Below are 14,820 nucleotides of genomic sequence, written 5' to 3'. Positions count from 1 at the left end.
GTTATATTTAGTATGAATTTTATAACTAAAATTTCAACTAATGTATATTTCAGAAAAAATAATTCTACTGAATCACTTTAAGTCCTAGTTTTTACATTACATGTAAACTTAGCTTGTGTGTTTTACTTTGACATGCGATTTTTTATGTCAAATTGTCTGCATTTGCTACCTGATATACCATATAACATATGAAATTCAAGTCATTTTATAACATGAAAAAGATTACACTTTCAATCATTGATCTCTCAAGTTTTATAATCAAATCCTAAATAACAAATAATGTCTTATTAAATATTTTTATAGATAATTTGGTGACTATTACTATTTTCCTCCCCTATTCATTTGCATTTATCTACGGAAAGTCCTTGCCAAGCATAATTATTTATTTTAATGAGAACAATAAAACCTTTGAGGCATAAGCAAATATCACAAAAATAACTATTTAATGCCAAATAAATTACTAGAAACAAAGATAGCAAGAAGCCCTGATTACAAAGTGTACGCCCTGCTTTTCTGAGCTACTTCTGATTGTATCAGACCATTTATCATCAGGAGCCATAGTTTAAACACCTTCACTGTATTTTTTCAATGTTTTAATTTTTTAAAAAATTCGTTTATTCTAATTTGTTATATATGACAGCAGAATTTATTTCAATTCATAATACACTTATGGAGCACAATTTTTCATTTCTCTGGTTGTACAAAAAGCAGAGTCACACTATTTGTGTCTTCCTAGATGTACCTAAGGTAATGATGTCCATCTCATTCCACCATCTTTCCTACTGCCATAGCCCTTCCCTCCTTACCCTCCTCTTTGTCCTATTCACACTTCCTCCATCCCTCCAATGTTCCCCCTAACACCTGCATTATGGATCAACATCTACTTATCAGATAAAACATTCAGACTTTAGTTTTTTGGGGATTGGCTTACTTAACATGATATTCTCCAACTCCATTCATTTACCTGCAAATATCATCATTTTATTCTCTTTTAATGCTGAATAATATGCCTTTGTGCATATATACCACAGTTTATTTATCCATTCATCTATTGAAAAACATGGAGTTTGGTTCCACAATTCAGCTATTGTGGATTGTGCTGCTATAATCATTTCATCACTGTATTATGCTGTTTTTAAGTCCTTTGGGTATAATACCGAAGAGTGTGTGGGATAGCTGTGTCAAATAGTGGTTCCATTCCAAATTTTCTAAGGAATCTCCATACTGCTTTCCAGATTGGTTGCACCAATTTGCAGTCCCATAAGCAATGTGAAAAGTGTGCCTTTTTCCCCGTATCCTTGCCAACACTTATTGTTGCTTGTATTCTTAATAACTGCTATACTTACTGGAATGAGATGAAATCTTAGAGTAGTTTTGATTTGTAGTTCTCTAATTAATAGATATTTGAACATTTTTTTTCCATATATGTGTTGATCAATTGTATATCTTCTTCTGAGAAGAGTCTGTTCAGTTCTTTGGCCCATTTATTGATTGGGTTATTTTGTTTTTGCTGCTGCTGTTTGTTTGTTTTTCTGGTGTTAAGATGTTTGAGGTTTTATATACCCTGGAGATTAGTGCTCTATCTGATGTGCATGTAGTAAAATTTTCTCCCATTCTACAGCCAAAGCAATCTTTAGCAAGAAGAGTGAAGCAAGTAGCATCACAATACCAGACCTTAAACTATACTACAGAGCAATAGCAACAAAACAGCATGGTATTGGCACCAAAATAAATTTTTAGACCAATGGTACAGAATAGGGGAGACAGACAAATCCACATTAATACAGTTATTTCATACTAGATAGATGCACAAAAAAACACACATTGGAGAAAAGATAACTTCTTCAACAAATGGTGCTAGGAAAACAGGAAATCCATATGCAGCAAGATGAAATTAAGTCCCTATCTCTCACCATGCACAAAATCAAAGTGGATCAAGGACCTAGGAATCAGACCAGAGACCCTGTGCCTAATAGAATAAAACCTAGACCCAAATCTTCATCATGTTGTATTAGGCCTCATCTTCCTTAACCAGACTCCTAAAGCACAAGAAATAAAACCAAGAATCAATAAATGGGTTGGATTTAAACTGAAAACCTATTTCTCAGCAAAAAAAAAAAAAAAAAAAAAAACTGAGATGAAGAGAGAACCTACACCTTCTTTATGCAACTTCATTCATGGTTCTAATTTTATTTAACTTTTTAAGACAAGATTTGTATGATGGGAAGTGGAAAGAAGTTACAATAGAAAAAAAGTAAGCAGTACTAAAAAGAAAAGCATGGTAAGTATCTATGCACCATCTTCTTGCTCATCTGTGATTTCACTTTGACACTCAGTATTTCACTCTATCTGTGAGCATATTCCTGGGGGTGTGCATCTGCAATACTGTGTATGACATACTAATGAAGTAAATTGGATACTGGGAATGCAATCTCAAATATTTTTATGACTTAGTTTTTAACTGTATTTCTTCAAATATTTTGAAGTCTCTAAGTTATTTTAGGTATATTGAGAGGGCCAAATCCACTAGAGATTTTGTTTTTGCTTGATTTTATACTTGAAGGTATATAGATATATTCCTTATTAGTATGAAAACTTCAATGAAAATGTAGGACATTGAAATAATAACTGACATTGAATAAATAATGGAATGTGGCAAGTTAAAAATAACCAATTTAGTAATATAGGAAAACAGCATACTGTTGTTTTGATTATAGGACTATTTGCTTTGGTTGCATCTCATTACTGTTTCATTAAACTGAATATGCATTGATATGTTCATCCTTCAGTACAGAAGAGCATTCATCTAGTCTTAGATTTGTTCTTGTGCACCTAAATCTTGCGTGAACATCAGGGTAAAGGCATAATACTTTCAGTAGATGATCTTCCAATGGTGAATGCAAAGAAGTAGTAGTCAATATTCAAATACATAGGGTTATTTTGTTGTGGCATTTCTTTTTTACTCTTTTTTCCCTCTTTTATGTGTGTGTGTGTGTGTGTACTCACATGTATGCTTGAGCACACATATAATATTTGCCATATTAATGATTGGCACAGTTTTAGAAAAAACAAAGTGGCTGAAGTGAGTTTTCCTTACTATGTGTTATGTTGATTATAGTGCATGACATAGTTCATAAGGTCACACAAGTAGAATGTTTTAGCCAACTTTTGTCACTGATTCTCCTAACAGAAAGTAGTCATTTGTTAAAAGATAAATTGCTGAGTCAACCTATGAGTGTCACATGTATAAAAATTTTCCATTGGGAACTAAAGAAGTAAACTCAGTTGTCACTTAGGGGCTATTAATTCTAATCATACGGAAAAGTGACATTTGTCCTCAGGAGAAGAAAAATAACCATGGTGATAGGAATTGTTCTTCTGTTATGTCTTCCTTCGATCTCCTATTTCTTCTCACCCCAGGCATTTTATGTCCAATAGACAAATAGAATTCCGCGGAACCCAACAATTTGTTTTATGCAGCCACACTTCAGTCTTCATCTTTTCACTGTTGAACATCTTCCTAACACTTATCTATCTAAAGTTTGTTGTTGTTATTCTTAATACTATTAACTTGTTTCTCCCACCATTGCTGGCTTGAAAGATGCAGCAACCTGCCACCCATTTTCTTTAACTTTAACTCATCCCTTAGACAACATCACAGCTTATCTTCTGAAACAATAAATCTGACCAAGTCACTTTCCTGTTTTACAAGACTTAATGGCTTCCCAGAGCCTTAGGAACACAATTTACAATCCACAGCCTTGCATCAAATGTATTTTATGACCTGGTTCTTTTTAAAATCTACATCCTCACCTTTCACTATTGTACCTCAAAGCAAGCTCCAGTTTTCACCAGTACATTGAGGAAACTCCTAGGACACATTGTGAGTCTTACTTTCTGGGGTTTCACATATGCTTATACTCTGCCTAGGATGCCTTCTCCACCACCCCAGTGTCAGAGGACTCAGCTTTGACATCATTTTACTGTCAGAAATCTTACTCCTAGTACTGTCCTAATTCTTTTTAGAAAGTCACACCACAGAGCATTTTCCTTTAATTCTCTGAAATTTGCTAATCCACTGAAATTCTAATTTCTTATTGGTTCATAACTTCTCTAGACAAGTTCTAAAGCCATGCTTTATTTCTCAATGAGATAGTATTGAAGTATAAAGGGTAAATTAAAAGCCAAATCAAGAAATCAATGAAGAGAAGGTCAAATTTTCTTTCTTTCTTGATGGAGAAATTTTATGAACTCTGATAAAAGGTCTGTAGCCATAATTCAAAGTCTAGAAATCAATTAAAAAAAACCTCCCAGATTAACTAGATAAGAAGTTCTGCTTGATAACAAAAGGCTTTCTATTTGTCAATTACCACTTGGAAAATAAAAACAGATTAAAGTCATTGCTGAATAATGTTGAAAGCATTTGGGAGCAACTTCAAAGCATCAAATTATCTATGTGAGATCTCATGTCAATTCTGTCAGCAAATATTTTTAAAGCTAGCAATAGGCAGAGAACTTTACTGGGAACTGAAGTCTATAGGTATTGACTTTTTGATTTTCACAAGAATTCTGAAATAGAGTGCCAAATGTTTCTGCCTCTAAATTACGTATCCCAAAAGAGGAATAGCAATGATAAACCTAGATCTGAATCTTAGTCCATTTTAAACCTTGTCTTCCTCTTCCCTCTCCATCTTCTTTTCTCCTCTCCTCTTACTCCTCCTGCTGCTACTTTGTGGTATTGGGGATTTGGACCTAGGCAGATTCTCTACTACTGAGCTCTGTCCCAGACCCTGAATCTTAGTCCAAAAAACTTCATCTCTATAGTGATTTTTTAAGAAGATAAATTCGAATTCTTTGGATCATTAATATTTATAATATAATATGACCAACAAGAAATATTTTAGACAAATTAAATTTAACAGTTTATTTTGGCAAGCAATGGTTTACGAATCAGGTAGCACTCAGAACCAGAGAGGTTTAGACAGCTGTCCAATGCACCAATGGTAATGAACTATCTATAAGGTGAACAAAGAAGCAAAGTAAAGAAATCACCTTAATGCTTGATTAGGCAGCTCCCTTATTTGGACATGTTGTGATAAGGCATCTGCCTTATTATTTGCCTGTACATTGGGTAAAACTCAGATATTTGTTCACAAAATATACCAGTCAGGTGGCAGTATGCTTACATAGTAAGTTAGGATTTTTATGTAGAAATTCAAAGTACAGCTTCAGGGTAATGGATTTTTGGTTACTTAATATAAAACATATATTAATGATATATTTTGAGTTTCTGTGCTTTGCACCAAACAAGTGTTTTATTCAAAGGGAAAAAATCTATAAAGATACACTATTTAGTTGTATTAAAAAATGACAACATGATATTTTCTTTTGTACCAACTATGCTAATGTGATTACACTTTATTTTTAAATTATATTCAAGTAACTATATTATTCAGTTTTAATTTTAACCTGAGACCATGTTTGCTGCAGAAACAAGCAAAAACATATACTTGTATTAAAATAATATTGCTTCAAAATTATATATCAAGTATAGTTCAGATCTTAAAATACAACATCATCTCCAAGGACTTAAAGCTGATGCCAGAATGTATTCCAAATTCACTATAATATTTCATAAATTTGATACTAACTGCACAACAAAGAATCAAACATTAATTGGATCTTGAATGAGGCACTCAAGGTCTGTTCAACTACATGGATTCAAAGCATGAACTCATAGATGGCTTTACAAGGATGAGATCTAATAGGCCTGAATATTTTTTCCTGATTTATCATGCTGTCACTGGCTTGGGGAACCCAGAAGCAAGTTTTCACAGGGGAAAAAAATTCTTTAAAGAATAATGGGAAATAAAGAAGCAGTATAATAAAAATTATTTTAAGTTTTTTCTTAACATTTTCTCATGAGATCTTCATATCTGAATAAGAAAGTCATCATAAAGGGAATAGTGATGATAATCCAAATGAATATTTTAAAAAGTATGTAATTTTCTGTCCATCAGCAAATATATATATATATATATATATATATATATATATGATATTAGACGAAACATTTATCCAAAATATCATTAAATATTTGATGCATGCAATGTATTGCTTCAAAATTAAGAGTTGCTTTATTTAATTAACATTTTCTGACATTATGAAGTGGTATCTTTTTTCAAGCAAATGTGTTTTGATGTTCTTGTTGTTCTTGTTGTTACTTGTTTTTATTTTGGATTAGAGTTAAAGTCTGAAATCAATTGACAAGAGTTTTGGTATCATACACATATTATTAAGGTGTAGATAGGCAAAACTTTAACAAATCTCAATTTTTCTTCCTTTTGATTTTAAGCAAAAAATTTTGAGTTTAAGCTTCTTTTTAGTATTCAATTATGAGAGTTAAGTTTCCCTGATACCATAAAAATTTATGGTAAATATATCATTGAAACTCTGGGAGAAAAAACATAGACAGTGATTAAAACATAATGGAACCAGGCAAATGCAATGTTTATGCAGAAAATATGAATTTTTTATACAAGGGAGATTTAACTAAAAGTTAATATTGATGCAAAAGTGAGATGAGTGTTTTCTTCTTTACTCTCAAGTGCAATATTTTTACTTAAAAAAGAGAAGCTGCAAAAGTTATGAAGTATGTCAAAGTATGTGGAGTTGATAATGAAGTAATTGGAGTTTACATTATTTGTGTGAATGAAACCAAGAATCATCTGTGCCAACCAGTGCAAGATGTAGCATGCCACTTAGTGATGGGATTGATGGTATTTTGCTAATTTTGATATTTCTATATTTGAGTTCATATTACTATATTTATATATGGAAGAATACACATATGCAATAATACTTTATAATTACTTTTAAAAAGTAAAAATAGTTGAATACAAATATATTGAAGTTATAAAAAATAATTATTTTCTCTTTTGACTTTGTTGATAACATATAATCTCATGCAATATATCGGTGGAAATTACATTATTTGGTGATTCAGAAGTGTTTTAGTTAGCCATTTCACTGCTGTGACTAAAAGACCCACCATAGAGGAGGAGAAATTTATTTGAGGGCTCACAGTTTCAGAGGTCTTAGTTCAAAGAAGGCCGGCTGCATTCCTTAAGACTAACATGGTGGGAGAGTGTGACAAAAGGAAGCCCCTCATATAGTAATCAGAAAGCAGAGGAGAAACAGTCTCCACTCTCCAGATATCAAATATTTACCCCATTGGCACACCCGCAAAGGAACCACTTTCTCCAGCCACATTCTCCCTCCCTCCAGTTACCACTCGATCAATCAAGGATTAATTCACTAGTTAGGTAAAGGCTATAACCCAATCATTTCTCCTCTAAACCTTCTTGCATTGTCTTACAGGTGAGATTTTCAAGGACACCTCACATCCAAACCACAACAGAAGGCTCAAGCTTGATTCCTAATTACCAAAAATATTGGGCCAGTCTATTCTAATTATATTTTATACTCATCAAAATGAAAAGGTAGCAAAATAAAATGATTTATGCACACATTCTTTCAATAATTCTAAGATATTTGTTTTATATATTAAAATTTATGAAATCAGATGGCTTTTGCAATCATATTTGTCAATATGATTATCAAAGGATATGCATAAAATACTGTGTCTTGTAAATTTGATACAGATTTGATGAAATGATATTTAAAAATATTTCTAAAACCTGAAGTTCTCTGATTCTATCCATTCAAGGAACAAAAGATAAAAATCTACAGGTAAGGATTAGTGTACTAAAGACACTCTGCCTTAATATACAATTATATTTAATTAAAACACACACACACACACACACACACACACACCGAGAATATATCCTCTTCCATGAATCCACTAAATAAGAAGACTAATTCTTAGAGAATTATATATCAAAGAAGTCACATATTTTAGTCTGCTCCAGTGAACATGGCAAACCACATTAGCAAGCACATCACACTTCACTGAATAAACCCATTGATCAGATAATTAGCAGGTATAGGCAATTCTTGGAATATTCACTTTAACATCATCATTCTGTAACGCATGAGAGCATAACAGATTAAATTTTGCTGAAAATGTTATAATTTCATGTTCACTAGGCTCTTTTCCTAAGGAAATGATTCAGGCTATATATATAAAATCCTTGAGGTTTTTCTCAAAAGAAACAGCACAATAACAACAAGGATCTCATTTGTGTAAACAAGTCTTATAGGAAACAGGAAAAGCGACATGCCAAGACAGGAGTCCCATTTTCTACTGATCATAGGCCTTACTGAAAAAAAGAGTTCAGAAACTATTAGATCTGCTTGAGTCCAACAGAGTCCAGGCAGCCAGTTTAATCTCACTGCCAGATGTCATTCATATATATTCTGCTCCATTTATGTAAATCAGTTCCTTTCCCTTCTTATTTCTCTTTCTGTTTCTTTCTCCATATGAGCTAAAGGACTTCATATTTCAAATTGAAAATTAGTGGAAAAAGTTAGATTAGTGTATCAGTCCTTGTTTTTCCTGTAGTTTGACTGCCTAAGAGTCAGTTACCTCCCTGGTTAAAAGCTTTGATCGGATTCATCAAGAATAAGGCCAACCTTGGCATTTCAAACTAAAATTATGAGCTCAGTAAGTGATATGAGAGGTGGCCAACCAGTATGAAGTGTCTTCTAATTACAGTCCAATTTATATTTTTAAATGTATAAAGTGTTGTGAGTAACGATACATTAAAATAGTAACAATTTACCTCTTAAACTTCTCATTATGAATACAAGTCTTTTTAAACACTCAATAACAGCATTTTTATTTTCTTTTCCCATTGTAACTCCAAAATGTTGAAAATTTTTATGTTAACAGTTTACTCCCTATATGAGGTCACTTTAATTGTGTAGAGGCTAAGCATTTATTGTTTTAAAAAATGTGTATCATCTATGCTCAATGTTAAAATCTCCAAACTTTATCTTATTGGTTAATTCTCCTGGGAAGTTCTGTGTTAAAAACTGATTACTCCACAGATTAAAACCATGATGTATCTTTAAAAGTTAAATCTGGTTCCAAATGCAATACATTTTCCCCTGTATCATATGCGTACTCAAATTGTTCCTTTTCTCAGCTCTTTGGTCTTATGAATGAATGATTTAGTCTTCTTACCCTGTAATTAGATTTTTCCTGGGTCTTTTAAATATACCCTTTCAGATTTATCTTTTGCTACACAAACATGATTACCCACATATGTACTGTGTCTTTTCACTTCCATGATTTTGCCACTATCACTTTCCACTGTCTGGGAGACCCTTCTGTGCATTTTCCTTTCCTTATCTATAAATTTTAATCGTATTTTAATATATCGATTAAATGTTCACTTTCTTTCCAATTTGTCTTGCTTTGCAATAGTCAGGTATAACAATTTCTTTCCAGTGATTCCAAAGCATTTTATTGTGAACTGCTTCTGATATACAATATTATTTAGAAAGAATTATAGTTTTGACATCTAGAAATTATCACCCTTAGAATCAGTTTCATGAAATGGCATGGAAATTATCTGTACATTTGAATACAAGATTTATCTGAAATTAAATATATGTACTGAGACATTTTGAGCTAATAATATATTAGATTATTTAAATTCAAAAAGTACTGAAATAGAGGGAAGTTAATTTTAAAATCTATTGTTTAGAAATAACATTATTAATTATCTATGTTACCAAAATGCTGAAACTTACTGAATTTATTGATTTCCTATTTTAGTTCACTATTTATCAGTGCCACATAATGAGTGATGGGAATTCAATCCATGTTTTTGTTTTGTTTGGTAATTGCATGGGGTGAGAACCAATTTATATTTAAATGGCCAGAAAGAAACGGCTTTGGCTATTCTCAATATAGAGAAAACAGCAATTATCAATATGTCCATGTTGACTCCACATATCACAGGTATATTCTCCATTCCAAGGGTCTACTGGAATTAATACTGTAATATGTAAAAGTAGATTGGACTATATATCAATCATTAAGCAGTTGTAGTTATTTAATTTTTTAAAAAAATTGTTATTGATTCTTTTCAGTTGGTTTTTTAATTTTTTTAATTTTCTGAAGGAAACTTTTAAATCCTTTGGTACTTAATAATGATGTAGAGTTTTAATTTTTTTTAATTATAGCTACTTTCTTCCTGAAACCTTTGTTTACATAATTAATCACACTATTCTGTATAGCATGTATGACCAAAGAGTAAAACCTTTCCTTATATTGTGTTCTTTCTCCCCAGAAGTTTATATTAAAATTCATGTTTGAATAGGATTTTATATATTCTCCAGTTGGCAAAACTTATATTATTATTTTTTAAGAGAGAAATCAAATAAAATGATAAAACTGTATCCTAGGTATTTATGTGGCAGGATGTATTTCCATTGCCCCTGTCAGAGCAGAGTTAGAAATCTGATCAAACAGTGGACTTATTGAAAAATGGTGTTTTAAAATAGAAATTTTGTTATGGCAAAACCGTGCTGAAATCACCCTTGCTTGTTTGTAGAATAAGCACAATTAGAGTTTGTTCAAATGTAAAACCCACTCCCAACAACAAATAAATGGAGGTGTGGAATCTCATTTTGATTACATTCCATAGTGATCTAGAAAGCATGCAAATGTGAAATTTACTCAATGGGGCTCTCCAACAATTCTATGATTCAACTGTGAAATTAGAGTGGCTTGTACCTAAAAGTGGTATTTCACACATTCTGAACAAGCAGTCTTTTTCTTTAGATATAGAAGTTGGAAAAATAATGCACAAAATTGTATTTCAATTTGTTTCTATGAGCCATAATGGCCTTAGCAATAAACAAATGTTGGATAAATGTGTTTAATACTCAATCAGTTATTTTATTCTAATAAGTAAGTACTGATTCCAACAGTAACTAATGCCTGCACCCATAAGGAATTACAATGTGAAAGTTTACAAAAGGCACACGTGAGGGATGCTACATTTTCTTGGGATTTGACACATCCAGGCAGGAATTGAAGCCTAACAAACATAAATGATCTGTTTCTTATTCCCTATAAAAACTGCCAACTGTCTGCCAATGCCAAGCTAATCATTGGATAGCTTGAACTATTAAGTTGGAAAATAATTTTTATTGGTTCAGAGAACTTCAGTGGGGAATGAACATTAGAGTTTCCACATGGATTGTACTTTACACATTAGAAACGCATGCATATTTTTCTATCAATTAAATTTGTGAATTTACCATTCCAGGAAAGAACAGAGGTTGCCTTCTATAAAATTCTGTATCATGAAAGCCTTATCTTTACCTCCACATCTAATTTAAAAATATAAAATGCATAAGAACTGATTTGAGAGTAAAGTGAATACTTTTATTGTGAAAGTCATAGGGAAAAAAATCACCACCTTTGCTTCTGTAAGTTCTATATTGAATTTCACAGGTCAAACTGAAAAATATATTGAGTAACATAAGAAAATGTGCATATTTTCTGTATCTTTAGTATGTTAATATTCAGAATTAATATTCAAGAGACATGGTATGAGTTCTGCCCAAGCATATTTTATAGCACAGGTGTGTATGCAAGAGAGAAAGAGAGAGAAAGAATGAGTATCAATCCACTGGACACATTTTGGGTAACACTGTCTGATAATATCTCTGCTGCACCAGGTAGCCTTCTGAGCCACAAGCCACGCTACAGAGTTACAGATTTAAGATCAAAGAGGAGTCTTCTTTCTCATTTTCTTTTTCTTTTACAGCAAAAATTCTGAGACGCTTTCCTTTTTTAGCTTTATAGGGAGATTAAGACATGAGAAGAAGATGTCTGCATTATTTTTATAATCTCAGTCTTGGGGGAACAAATGAGTCCAAAAAAGAAAAAAAGAAGAAGAGATACTTTAAATTCCTGAGTGGCCTCAGTTCATTCGTCTGTAAAGATGGGATGATTCTATTCAACCTTATGTGCCTGAAGGAAGATGTTGGATACTATCATTCTTTGAAAGATCTTTTTTCTCCTGGTTTGCAAAAGCATCCCACATTTATTTTGTCATAGGAATGATGTGATGAAGCAACAGCCCCAGGGATATCATAATTACCATGAACTCTGTGCAGCCAGTGGTAGTTAAATACCACAAATGGGGGCACAACTCTGAAACAATGAAAAGCTTTCTCTTTACCTAAATTAATATTTTCTTTCTTCACTTTTGCCTCTTCCCTTCTCCCTGCTAATAAAATTATTGCTTGTTTTGACTTTTTTTTTTTGCCAAAAAGTTCTTCACTTTGTGAATAGGGCTGGAAAATAAAGAAAACTTACGAACCCATTTTTATTTTACAAAACTTATGATAGTTTAAATCCAGAATGGCCTTCATTAACTGTAATTTTTTTTAAAAAATGTATTTTTATTCAGTCTGTCTTACAACATTGTGTGCTGCTTGATAGAATACCACAGATTGAGTAATTTATAATGAATCGAAATTTATTGGCTCATGGTTCTGGAGTTGTCAAGTCCAAGATTGAGAAGCAAGCATCTGGTAAAGGCTTCCTTGCTGTCTTCCCCTGGTGGGATGGCAGTGGAGTGGGGATGGGGGTAAGAGCTGAACTGATGCAGTTATAAGGAATTCCATTTTCCCAATAAAAGCATTCATCTACTTATGAGGGCAAAACCCTTGTGGCCTAATCCCCTCTTAAGACCTCTGTCCCTTATCACTATTGTATCAGGGATTAAGCTTCCATCACATGAAATTTGTTGGGTATATTCAAACCATGGTAAAGTTATCCACATTTAGTCAAACCTTCTAAAGATTCCAGTTCTTAGTTAGAAGCTGTAAATACCTTTAGAAAAAAAAAAATGTGTATTCTTCTAATTCTTCCAAGAGTCATTGTTTTAAAGAGACTAAACTATTCCTTCTTGCTTCTACTGGGAAGTATTCCTCTCTAATATTTCACCATTGTACAATAAGCTATCAGATTTTCTAAGCATGTGTTGAAGCATAAGCCATAATCTTTGGGGGAAGCTGGGTTTTGTTCACTAAAACAAATCTGTTCTTATTAACATGGATTCACACTTGGCTGTTGAATAAAAGTTGAGATGTTTTACATTTCAAGTGGGATCATGTGATCTGTGCAGAGCCTTTTACTAAAGTGCTTCTAATTTTCTTTAGAGTTTGAAAAAGCTCTGTAAAACCTTGCTTAGCATTGCTTTCACTTGTCACCCCTGCTAAGAGCAGTAACTTTTCAGTTTAGTTAGGTCATCATTAGAGAAGTATTAATGTTAAACCAGAAATAGTGCTTCTATAAAGAAGAGGTGAGGAGGAAAACTGCTTATGGATCCATAATTTTGAGAGTCTTTACTTTTAAAGGTACAGAAAAAGGGCAGTTCTCGTTTTCTATGAAAGTACTTCCAGATCTCCAAAATTCAGTGGAATGTGTTTCCTAAGTGTTCTCATACACCCTCTGATTTCGTATGTTTCACAGTGTGTGCATTATCAGTGGATGTATGTACATGACAGCATATTTATACATATTACATATCACATATCAGAAGCTCCTTAAAGGGAATATTTTTCTCTTCCTACCACTCTTTGAACTTTAAAGACCTTCTTTTCAAACACCGTATGCAAAAGCCTGTCTTCTGGCAGTGGAACAAATTTTCTACAATGGAGAATAACGAGAGCCCTTCTAAGACTTTCTCTCCTACTTGAGCACTAACCAATATTCTCAGTATGCTAATTGTATGCTATTCAATGATGCAAGCAAACAATTATTCCAAAACTCTATTTCTAAGAGACAGTAATGTTGCTTAACCCTGGTCACTGCTCTCAGAGAGTGGTGGAAAATTATACTCAGGAGTGACTATGTTGGAATTGTTGAGTGCACTTCATTTTTTCAGGATTTAATGCCCATAGATACTCCTAGGCAGCAGAGATACCTGTTTACATCAAATGAATCTTAAACCTCACCATTGGAAAAGATGTCAACATCTTTTCTATTTTAATTTATGAAATGAACTTTCTCCATGAGAAATAGCTCCTGTATTAACACACTATAATTTACTTGACTAATATGTCTAGAATCGTATAATAAGCAAATGTTTGTGCTGCTTAGATAAATGCTGTGCTCTTTATCCTTAGTATTCACTTACCAATGTGATTCTACTTCAGCTGTTTAACGTATATATGTGGTGTTGGTTGACTGCTCAACCTTGGAACAACTATTTATGCTTGCCTTACCATGAACTTTCATACTTCATGGAAATGCATCATATAATGAGACTTCTCTTTTATAAGTACTTAACAGCATTTGTCTAAGTGCTTTAATGAAAGGAAAATAGGGGTTTTTTTTTTTAAAAGAAAGAATCAGTGATTGATTCTTTAGTCACCTGTTGACACTTTCTCAATGTCACAGGTTCTCAGGAAACAAGTGATAGGTGAACTTTCTCTCTTGGATGACGAAGTTATCTGTCTGCTACTCTCTCCTTGTGAGTGCTTTACAGTAGATGATTTGTTGGCCACTCTAGAATTTTGCCAGTGATTTGGCTAAGAGTGACAATGGGTATTTGGAATTGTCAGTTGTTCCCCAAAGCCACTATATGCAACATCACCCACATGTCTTTATCATCAGGGAAATTACCATGCTCTTTCCTATAAATGTTTTCTCCCCATTGAAACATCAGAAGGGAAGAAAAATATCCACCATAGAGCTGTTATCTTCTTAAGTTATTAGGGTATTAGTCTTCATTACTGTACTTTATTCCTCTTAAAACATCTGCATGTCTCTGGGTGAACAAGGTAGGAGCCTTCTAACTTCATTAGACAGCATTAATTAAA

This window comes from Urocitellus parryii, chromosome 11, assembly GCF_045843805.1.
Source record: "Urocitellus parryii isolate mUroPar1 chromosome 11, mUroPar1.hap1, whole genome shotgun sequence".
Classification (NCBI taxonomy): domain Eukaryota; kingdom Metazoa; phylum Chordata; class Mammalia; order Rodentia; family Sciuridae; genus Urocitellus; species Urocitellus parryii.
This window is presented reverse-complemented; position numbering follows the sequence as displayed.